We start from the raw sequence: 10512 nt of genomic DNA, 5'->3' as shown, positions 1-10512 counted from the left end.
TTGTTTGGGGAAAAATATTTGCCTTAACTGCTAGCTGAAGCGAATGCAATACCTATGTTATTTAAAGCAAGAATAGTCATTTGGACTTATTCTTTTTTTGTTTTTTGCTTCTCGCATTTTTCCACACCAATGCAGCTGCTCCTACGAACAATATGAACACTCTCCACCTCTTTTCTAACTGCCTTAAGAGGACGGGTGGGGACTGCTGACAATGTGCTCTTCAAATATTGTACAAATGTCCTCTGATTTAAAGTTCACCACAGCCAGCATGCGACACTGACGCACCCCTGCAATTACACAACTGCTTGTGTGCTTTGGCCTTGAGTGTTGTTGGTTTTTTTAGTTTTTTTGTATTTCCAGTGTTTGTCATTAAATGAAAGGATTTTCAGTCTTAGTGCTGCATGTGCTACAGCTGGTAGCCCGTCCTGCTGGACACTTATATGTGTGTATATGAATGTAGACAAGTCTGTTTGTGTGAGATCTAAATCTATTGTGCTCCCTTATGTCCTGCATGTGTACATGCATGCACTGCCTTTATTTATTTATTTATTTATTAACACAGCCTGCTGATACGTTCACGTGAAACGAGCGTATGGTACCTGCAGGTCATGTCACATGATAAGAATTCTTGCTACTCGTGTGCGTTTTTGTCCTGCTCTCTTCTCTTCTGCTCATTTCACAAATTTGAAGTAACTTTCTATTATCTGTCTGTTCCTTGCTGAATGAATGAATGAAATGTGTCCATTAATAAAACTGATTGATTTGAATTCCTCGTTTTCAGTTACTTTTCAGTTTGACTCATAAGAACCCCAACTACTCTTTTTGGGATTTTTGTTTTGTTGGGTTTTTTTAATTATTTTGCCTCTGTACATTTTAAATCAATCGGCCAAGTTGTGACGTGAAGTGCAGATTTTCACCTTATATTCAAGGTATGTAACGATCACGGTGCCTGTGTCATTGACCCTGAGTTAAGCATTTTGGGCTTTTTAAGTTCTCTTTATTAGTTATTGTCGGTCTGTTTCTTAGTTGGCATTGTGTTTTTCTGCGTTGTGCTTTTTTCCAGTTACTGTTATGCTTATGATATTCCTTCTTTCAGTTTACCTTGCCTTACTAGTGTTCCCTGTGTATTGTCTCCATCTATGATGTCCCCGTTTAGTTATTTCCTCTTTCATTTTTGTAACCTTCGTCTTGTGCGTTTAGAGTTTTTCACTTTCCCTGCTCTCGTTTCCCCATGTAGTTCTAGCTGTGTTCCTTTGCATTTCGCATCTCACTAATAACCTTACATCATCCCGTCAACCTTACGAGCCTGCTGCCTGTTTCCTGCCTACATGCATCCTAGCCACTAAGTTTATTTGTAGTTTCTTAGCTCCCAGTTTAAGGAGCTTGGAAAGAAAAGCATCTGGACTTCTTTAAGTTGCTTGAAGACGTTTCACCTCTCATCTGAGAAGCTTTTTCAGTTCTAAGAGCAATTGGTGGAAAGTCTCAGATTTTAAGCCCTATGGAAGTGTCCCCCCAAAAGGGTCATGGACCCCCTAATGATCCTCTACCTAATCACATGAGCCAAGGTTTGAAAACAGGTGTGTGTCACAATCAGCCAAGGTTTCAGGTGAAGGGTTGCTTTGGGGAAAATTGGTGGATTAGGTAGAGGATCAATAGGGGATCCATGACCCTCTTGGGGGACACCCCCATAGGGCTTGCTTAAAATATGGGTCGCTTTCAATAAAGAGCTGTTTTCATTTAATCCCTGCCTGCCTATGAGCCTGCACCTGAGATCTTCACTCTACAAACTTTACAACATTACCAAATGTATTGCATTAACTGTTTGGGGATTACAGCAATTTTTGTACTTTTTCGGGGTCTCAAAAGCAGAGAATATGAGTAAATGTTATGAAGATGTTTGTATTAACCAAGGAAAAAAGTATGCAATCATACAGTGGCTGTCTATGCTCTTCCAGGCCTTTGGAAATTGGTGAGCTGGGCAGTGCATTCCTTTCCTTCGATTTCATTCATTCGTTCTTGAATGATCAAATGATAAGCTATCAAATGCTTAAAAATCACTCCAGATCTTGTATTTGCTTAATTTGTTGTGGAATAGTAGACCCCACCTAGTTATGAACTGGGTATCAGTCAATTAGCTAGTTATGTTTGAGTCTCTAGAAAGGCACTCTGCAAATAGTTGTGGCAAAATGTAGCAAGGAATGCTCAGACCTTTACATTGGAGAGACCAAATAGCCACTTTATAAACGCATGGCACAACACAGAAGAGCCACCTTGACAGGACAAGACTCAGCGGTCCATCTGCATCTAAAGGACAAAGGTCACCCCTTTGAGGATGCCAATGTTCACATTTTGGACAGAGAAGACAGATGGTTTGAAAGAGGAGTGAAAGAAGCCATCTATGTCCACTGTGAGTGACCATCTTTGAACAGAGGCGGTGGTTTATGACACCAACTGTCTGCCATCCAGTCATGAGATCCCTTTCCAGATGCCTTAACGCCTACTCACATCCTGGGCCATTTGACCTCAGGAAATCACATGATAGGGTGGGGCTAGATTTCACAATGAGTTCAATTCAATTCAGTTTTATTTATATAGCGCCAAATCACAGCAACAGTTGCCTCAAGGCGCTTTATATTGTAAGGTTGACCCTACAATAATACATACAGAGAAAAACCCAACAATCATATGAGCCCCTATGAGCAAGCACTTTGGCGACAGTGGGAAGGGAAAACTCCCTTTTAACAGGAAGAAACCTCCGGCAGAACCAGGCTGAGCGAGTGCAGCCATCTATCATCACCAGTTTAGTGTGAGGGGAGGAAGACCCCTATGGGAGTGTCCCCCAAGAGGGTCATGGACCCCCTATTGATCCTCTACCTAATCCACTAATCTGCCCCAAAGTAACCTTTCACTCGAAACCTTGGCTGATTGTGACCGCAGAACTGAAAAAGCTTCTCAGATTCTCATCTGAGAAGCTTTTTCAGATGAAACGTTTTCAGTGAAACGTCTTCAAGCAACTTAAAGAAGTCTAGATCCTTTGCTTTCCAAGCTCCTTAGATGTGTGAAAGAATTGTTCCTCCTAAATGTGGGTGTTGTACTGTAATAAGATGCTGTCAATGCAAAAAGTTTGTTTATGAAATGTATTCCTTCCTACACATCGTCCTATCAGCTAAAAGTGGAAGTAGTTTGGAACAACAACAGTGTTCCTGAGTCAGGTCTCTTCTGACTCAGGCATTTGGAACCAAAAGCTCAAATTGATATTTTCTAGACTTCTTAAAAAATTATTAATTATTTATTTTAACCAGGATCCCATTGAGATTAAAAACCTCTTTTTCAGGGGAGACCTGGCCAAGATAGGCAGCAGCAATTATAAGATAAGATAAGCCTTTATTATTCCCACATGTGGGAAATTTGTTGTGTCACAGCAGAAAGTGGACAGTGCAAAGTTAAGCAGCAAAAATTAAGAAAAACAGTGGAATAGGATAAGATAAAAAGAATAAAATACAATATACAATGGAATAAAATGCTTTATGCAAAAGGATAAAATACTGCGTTGTCAGAAAAAAAAAGTATCTCACAGTTTGACTGTGGTATTGTGGAGTCCTACAACTCTTCAAAAATGGTTCTCTTATCTGCTCGGCTTGATAATAATCAAACTCACTGTGTAAATTTGGATCACTTTTCCAAGTTAAAATAAACACTTTAGATATTTTGCTCTCCTTTGTTGGTTCTCCTTTTTCTGCTCTTAAAATCTAATTGTATTTGAGGGTGTTTAGCGAAAATTATACAAAATTCTATTCTTTTGTGGTTCATGTAGACTTCGGATTGTTCCAAGTTGGACAGACAATTGTATGTCTGTGAAAAGAGAGTCAGAACTCTGGTTTTTCCTATTCAATTCTAATCTGTTCTATTCTGCTCTATCTATATAGCTCCAAATCACAACAACGCCTCAAGTTGCTTTATATTTTAAGGTATAGACCCTAAAATTATACAGAGGAAACGAAGAAAACCCCGTCGATTAGATGACCCCCTTTGAGAAAGCACTTTGGCAACAGTAGGAAGGAAAAATTCTCTTTTAACACGAAGGAACCTCCAGCAGAACCAGGCTGAGCAAGTGCAGCCATCTATCATGACCAGTTGAGGGTGAGGGGAGGAAGACGGGACAAAAGGCGCACTGTAATTAGAAGACAATAAATTCATGGATCTACAATAACTATATTCCACAGTGGAGTGAATGTAGTTAAATCTTTAAATCTACATTTATGAGTAAAACATTAAAAGATTAGTGTTAGCAAGCCTTAACTGGCTTCTGGAAATATTTTAGGCTTGTATTACAATACTCAAGCATTCTCCTGTTGTTTAATTATTTTTTGTGTTTTAGGTGTGTTTTTTAAAACATTATTTGCCAATGAGTAATCAGTAGCAATCAGTACTTATTGTTATATTTTGATGTGTCAGTTTGGCCAGCGGTAGCTTCAGACAAACAAATATTTGGACTATATCTTACTAGCTCAGCAATCAATAATTCTACAGCTGTTGCACTTCCTGTTTTGTAACTTCACTTTAATGAATGAGAATTGTGATGTAGTGGTGTCCTTTTTACAAAGGTTAGTGATTTTGCGAGACAGATGAGGTCATACGGACAGTGTATGACTTGTTTTTCATGAAAATATCAAGGATGATGGGATTTACTCATTTTTCCACAGGATTCCATAGAGAACAACGTTTTCACAAGTAATTTCTTCACTTTCTTTTCTTTACAAAATGAACAACAGTTGGTAGTGCAATTCAAGTGGCTTTGCTGGCTGTGCTGTGCTGTGCGCCCATCTTTTCCTACTGTTTAATTACACTATAGTCATTTTATCTCACGATATGTCAGCACACACAAGAACCTTGGGGGGCAGGGCTACTGAGAGCTGTGTAAATGGTAAATGGACTGATTCTTATATCGCGCTTTTCTACTCTCCCGGAGTACTCAAAGCGCTCTATACATTCACCCAATCACACCCATACTCACAAGCACTGACACTAAACCGAGAGCTTTTTTTCTAACTACATTCACACACATTCACACTCCGATGGATGCATCGGAGAGCAACTTGGGGTTAGTATCTTGCCCAAGGATACTTGGCATGCAGACTGGAGGAGCCAGGGATCGAACCATCAACCTTCCGATCAGTAGGTGACCTGAGCTACAGCCAGGAGTGTGTTTCTGTGTGTGTGTGTGTGTGTGTGTGTGTACATGCACACTTCCATGAAATTGCATCCATGACAATTTAACAAATCACAAATGGCATAGCTAATTTTGAACTCTCTAGCATTAGCCAATTTATAAGGGAGTAGGAGGGTTTAGTTCCCATTACCCTTTTAGCTTGCACTGCACTATGTTAAAATGAACTTCTCCCAACGAGATGACATACAGGCAGCTTGTGCAATCATGTCTATGCACAAGCCCTACTGGTGGTTTGCCCCATATAAGAAAATGATAATAAACTCCTTTAATATGTCAAACTCACATAATTCACAGCATTTGGCACCTACTCAAATTAACATAAGTCTTCTAACAGACTTTTATAGGGAATATATACTCATCTAATTCTATAAAAATAAACAATCATAAAAAAATTGTAAGTGGATAACTGGTAGATGTATCTGAAATGTTTTAAAAGCTGCACAAATTTACATTTGCTGAAAAACCTGCACAAACAGCCTTACCCTTTCCAAACGGTCTTTTAGATCAAGTCCAGGCAATGTGTAAGTAGGAGGGAAAGTAACAAGAGACAGAAGACTCATCACTGTATTATCCAATGAGGATTTCCAAAGAACATTTAACAGGTAATAGAAACTCAGGTACAGGTTTGGTGTCTACAGTGCCTTGAAATTCATACCCCTTGAACTTTTACATATTTTGTCACCTTACAACTGCAAACTTAAATGCTTTTTTTTTTTTTTTTTTGAGATTTTCTGTGATAGACCAACACAAAGTAGCACATAATTGTGAAGTGGTATGAAAATAATACATGGTTTTCAAAATCTTAAGCAAATAAAAATTTGAAAAGCAAGGCATGCATTTGTATTCAGCCCCCCTGCTACCTTTTGCTGCAATTACAGCTGCAAGTCTTTTGGGGTATGTTTCTACCAGATTTGCACATTTAGAGACTGAAATTTTTGCCCATTCCTCATTGCAAAAAAAACAGATTTGATGGAGAGTGGCTGTGGACAGCAATTTGCAAGCCTTGCCACAGATACCCAATGGGATTTAGGTCTGGACTTTGACTGGGCCATTCTAACACATGAATACTCTTTGATTTAAACCATTCCATTGCAGCTTTTGCTGTAGGTTTAGGATCATTTTCTTGCTGGAAGATGAATCTCCTTCCCAGTCTCAAGTCCTTTGCAGCCTCCAACAGGTTTTCTTCCAGGCCTGCCCTGTATTTGCCTCCATCCATCTTCCCATCAACTCTGACCAGCTTCTCTGTCCCTGCTAAAGAAAAGCACCCCCAGAGCATGATGCTGCCACTACCACCAGACGTAGTTTTGCTTTGCATTTATGCCCAAAAGTTTAACTTTTGTACCCATTTTTGCCATGTCCCCTACATGGCAAACGTCAACCTTTACGTCGTTCTATACAAATGCTCGCTTGTAAAAAACAAAAAACAAAACAAAACAAAAAAAACATGTATTATTTTCTTACCACTTTACAATTATGTGCTACTTTGTGTTGGTCTTTTAAGTTTGTGGTTGTAAACTGACAAAATGTATAAAGGTTCAAGGGTACGAATACTTTTTCAAGGCACTGTACCTAGGTTTTGTTAATGTAAACAGGCTATTCATCCTGTACTTAAGAATAACCCTGGAATGACTCATGTCAGGACGCTTTGTTCTTCATAGGACACAATAAGTTATGAAAGACAAAGTGCTCATAAGCAGACAGATTAATGGAAGATTGCATCATGGTGTAACCTTTCGGTCGCATAAATGCCACAGATTTGGTGTAGGTGGCAGTGAAAGTACCAATAGAAATCAGAAGAGCCTCAGCATTACATCATCAAAGACGACCATGGCACGTTTTCAGAGTAGATAGAAACTCACAGACACATTTCAGGTTTTGTTTGGTTTTTTTTTTGCTTCTCTTCCAGTTTGACGTTTGATGAGATAAGCAGGCTGCTGAACCTGTATTTATGCTTTGTCAGGGCATTGTAAGGAATTTTTTAATCACCTAAATGTATTTCTTGCAATACAAGCTGCTGCAAATTAACAGGCCTTTATTGTTAAAATTGAACTTAACCATTACAAATGTGTTGTGGAATTCAGTAATGTATATACCTTTACATATTGTACATATATTTATTACTTTTTAGATTAGCCATTTTTATATTTTGCTTGTTTTACATTATTGTATTTTGCACAACTCTGTTGCTTGTGAAGCTCGCACACAAGAATTTCACTCACATGTACTGTACCAGTGTACCTGCACATGTGATGTGACAATAAAAGTGATTTGATTTGATTTGATTTGATTTGATTTGAAAGCAAAAATCTGAGAATGGATTTTCAGTTCAGACTAACAATTTTAGAACACGTATGTGATGGCCAATTCAGCCTCAAAATCCCTTTGGTTTAAAACAAGAAAATAAGAGCACATTTTTCTTATTAACTTTCATTGAACTTAAACTTCGTAAAGTATGTGTGCTGTACACAGTGCATGCCTTTGTGTGGGTGCCTCAGCCCACACACAAAGGCATGCACTGTACATATTTGAAATTACACAGCCAGACTAACAAGATAAAATGTGCCAAGTGAAACCTATTCATCAGGCTCAGGAATAGGATTTGTTTTGTCTATGAAAAGGTGATCTTGCCCATACAATGGTAAGTTTTTTTTAGATGTGCCAGCTGGTTTATCCAAGTTAAATATTTACTGTTAAAGTAAAACTGGTACCGTGATGTAATATTTCAACTCCAGAATGTTGTCAAGTGAGTTTCTTTCTCTACATACTCCACTTTTATTTATTTATTCATGCAATTTATGTAAACAAAACAAAAATAATGAAGAATAAAGCTATTTGCTATTAACTTTGAGGTATAAGGTGAATAATAGTTTAAGAGGAGTAAAAGCAATTCATTCCTGCTCGAGGAACAAACCCGTACGTAGTGACTAATGTTGTGATCTTGTCTTTGTTTTTCTTCTGACATTCGGGGGCTGGGCCCTCAACAGCCAGAAACTGATTTGATTTGACAAGTTGTTGCAGTGGACCACATCGTAGGTCTGCCAAAACTCACCTGAAAGTAAAATAATGGTTTAGTCCTTAACAGCTGAGAGTATTTAAGGCTGCCAGTGGTCATTAGACAGGAGAGTGATTTTTTTGTGCTGTGAGAAGGCTCAGCAATCATGCCAGTGATTGTCTGCCATGGCCAATTGTTGGCATCATCACTGATGGGGACAACAGGGAGTACAGAGAACTGACCCAAGGCTTTGTGGACTGGTGGTAACAGAACTACCTCCTGATCAACACTAGAAAAACCAAGGAGCAGGACTTCTGCAGGCACAAACATCCTCCACTGCAACCACTGAACATCCAAGGTATGGACCTTGAGGCTGTGGATAGCTACAGGTACCTTGGTGTTCATCTAAACAATAAACTGGACTGCACTCACAATCCAGATGGCTTCTACAGAAAAGGACAGAGCAGGCTGTACCTGCTGCAGAGGCTCAGGCCTTTTGGAGTGAAGGACCCACTCTGAAGACCTTGTATGACTCTGTGGTGGCCTCAGCCATCTTTTATGGTGTGGTCTGCTGGGGACAGGAAGAGACTGAACAGGCTGACCCGGAGGGCCACCTCTGTTCTAGGATGCCCTCTGGATCCAGTGGAGGTAGTGAGTGACAGGAGAAAGGTGGCTAAGCTGTCATCCTTGTTGGACAACATTTCCCACCATGCAGGAGACTCTGACAGCACTGAGCAGCTCCTTCAGTGGCAGGCCCACGATGTGGGCCGGAGAAATTTCGCAGGTCTTTCCTTCCAACTGCTGTCAGACTATTATACAACATGGTCTCTGCAGATCACCACACACATGCAGACAGACACACACACACATCCAATAAACAATGGTAACCCACTTTCGTCCTATCTCCCTGATATGCAATATTATCTAGTGCAATTTTCCTAATATAACAAAGTATTTTATTCTATTTTGTATAGTACTTTATTCTATTGTATATAGTATTTTATTCTATTTTATCTTATTCTGTTCTATTGCTTTATTTTCTTAATTTTTTTTACTGCTCTTAACTTGTACTTTCTGCCATGACCAAAAACATTCCCACATGTGGGACTAATAAATCTTATCTTATGTTATCTTATTGCCAGGGCAAATAAACACCTCTTGCTTCCACCATACTGTGTCTCAGTCTTCCTCACTGTGAATCGAGCTGCAAAAGGCTGCCTTGTCACAGTGCACATACACTAGATGGCCCAAAGGCGTAGATTTGGTTTTGGCATTGGTGGGGACGGATGATTCAACCACCGAACCCTGCCCTGTTTCTTTTCTTTTTCCTTTTTGTCTTTGCTTCTTGATAAAAGGGGACAAATATACTTGCCTACATATGCTATTCTACATACTTTTAAACCATTTAAAATTACAATTCAATATCCAGCGATTCAATAATCACTGGATATTGGTGGGGACATGTCCCTTCCGCCCATGCCAAATCTACGCCCTTGAGATGGCCATTTGGTTTCACACACATATGAACTTGAGTAATAGCCCATTCTTAATCCGTAAGGTTTAATATGATGTCAAACCACCCTTTGATGTCAACTATAACAGCTTTGACTCTTCTGTGAAGGCTTAGGAATGTGTTTATGGAAAGTTTTGATGAGAAGAACTTTTCCTGGTTTTCAAAGATATATTAAAGACATATTTACCTTTAGTTCTAAAACTGTGCTAGGAAGTACATATATATAGATTGTACTGTAGAGAAGGAAACAGATTTTTATAGCACCCTTATTCCTGAGAATGCATCGATTGCTTTGGTTTTCTTGTTCTTGTTCTTTTTTTTCTTGTTCTTTTTTTTTTTTTTTTTTTTAAACATGAATGGTTTGAAGACATTCTCTGGAAATCGATACTATTTGGTAATCAAAAGCATGTGATTTTCTAAAAATAGCCAGTTACATTTTACATCCATTATCTAACAAAAAAATATGTACAAAAACAGCAATCATGCCCTTTGCATATTGAATGTGAACATTAAACTGGATATGAATTTTTTCTTAATATGTCTTTTTGCAATAATCTACAAAGATGACGTTAATCAATTTTCATTTTCGCAACAACAACAAAAAAAGTTTGTTTGCAGTTCAGTTAATGGGCCAAGAAACTGAATTGTATTTCCAAGAAAGAGTCACATGAAAAAATTGTAATTTGCTAACCACAGGTCTGATTAATGACGTCAAAGTCATAAGACGTATGTTTTTGATTGCGGTGTGACATAGATGTTCCACTTCCACTTTTTCTG

This window comes from Pelmatolapia mariae, linkage group LG12 (genome assembly GCF_036321145.2).
Source record: "Pelmatolapia mariae isolate MD_Pm_ZW linkage group LG12, Pm_UMD_F_2, whole genome shotgun sequence".
Classification (NCBI taxonomy): domain Eukaryota; kingdom Metazoa; phylum Chordata; class Actinopteri; order Cichliformes; family Cichlidae; genus Pelmatolapia; species Pelmatolapia mariae.
This window is presented reverse-complemented; position numbering follows the sequence as displayed.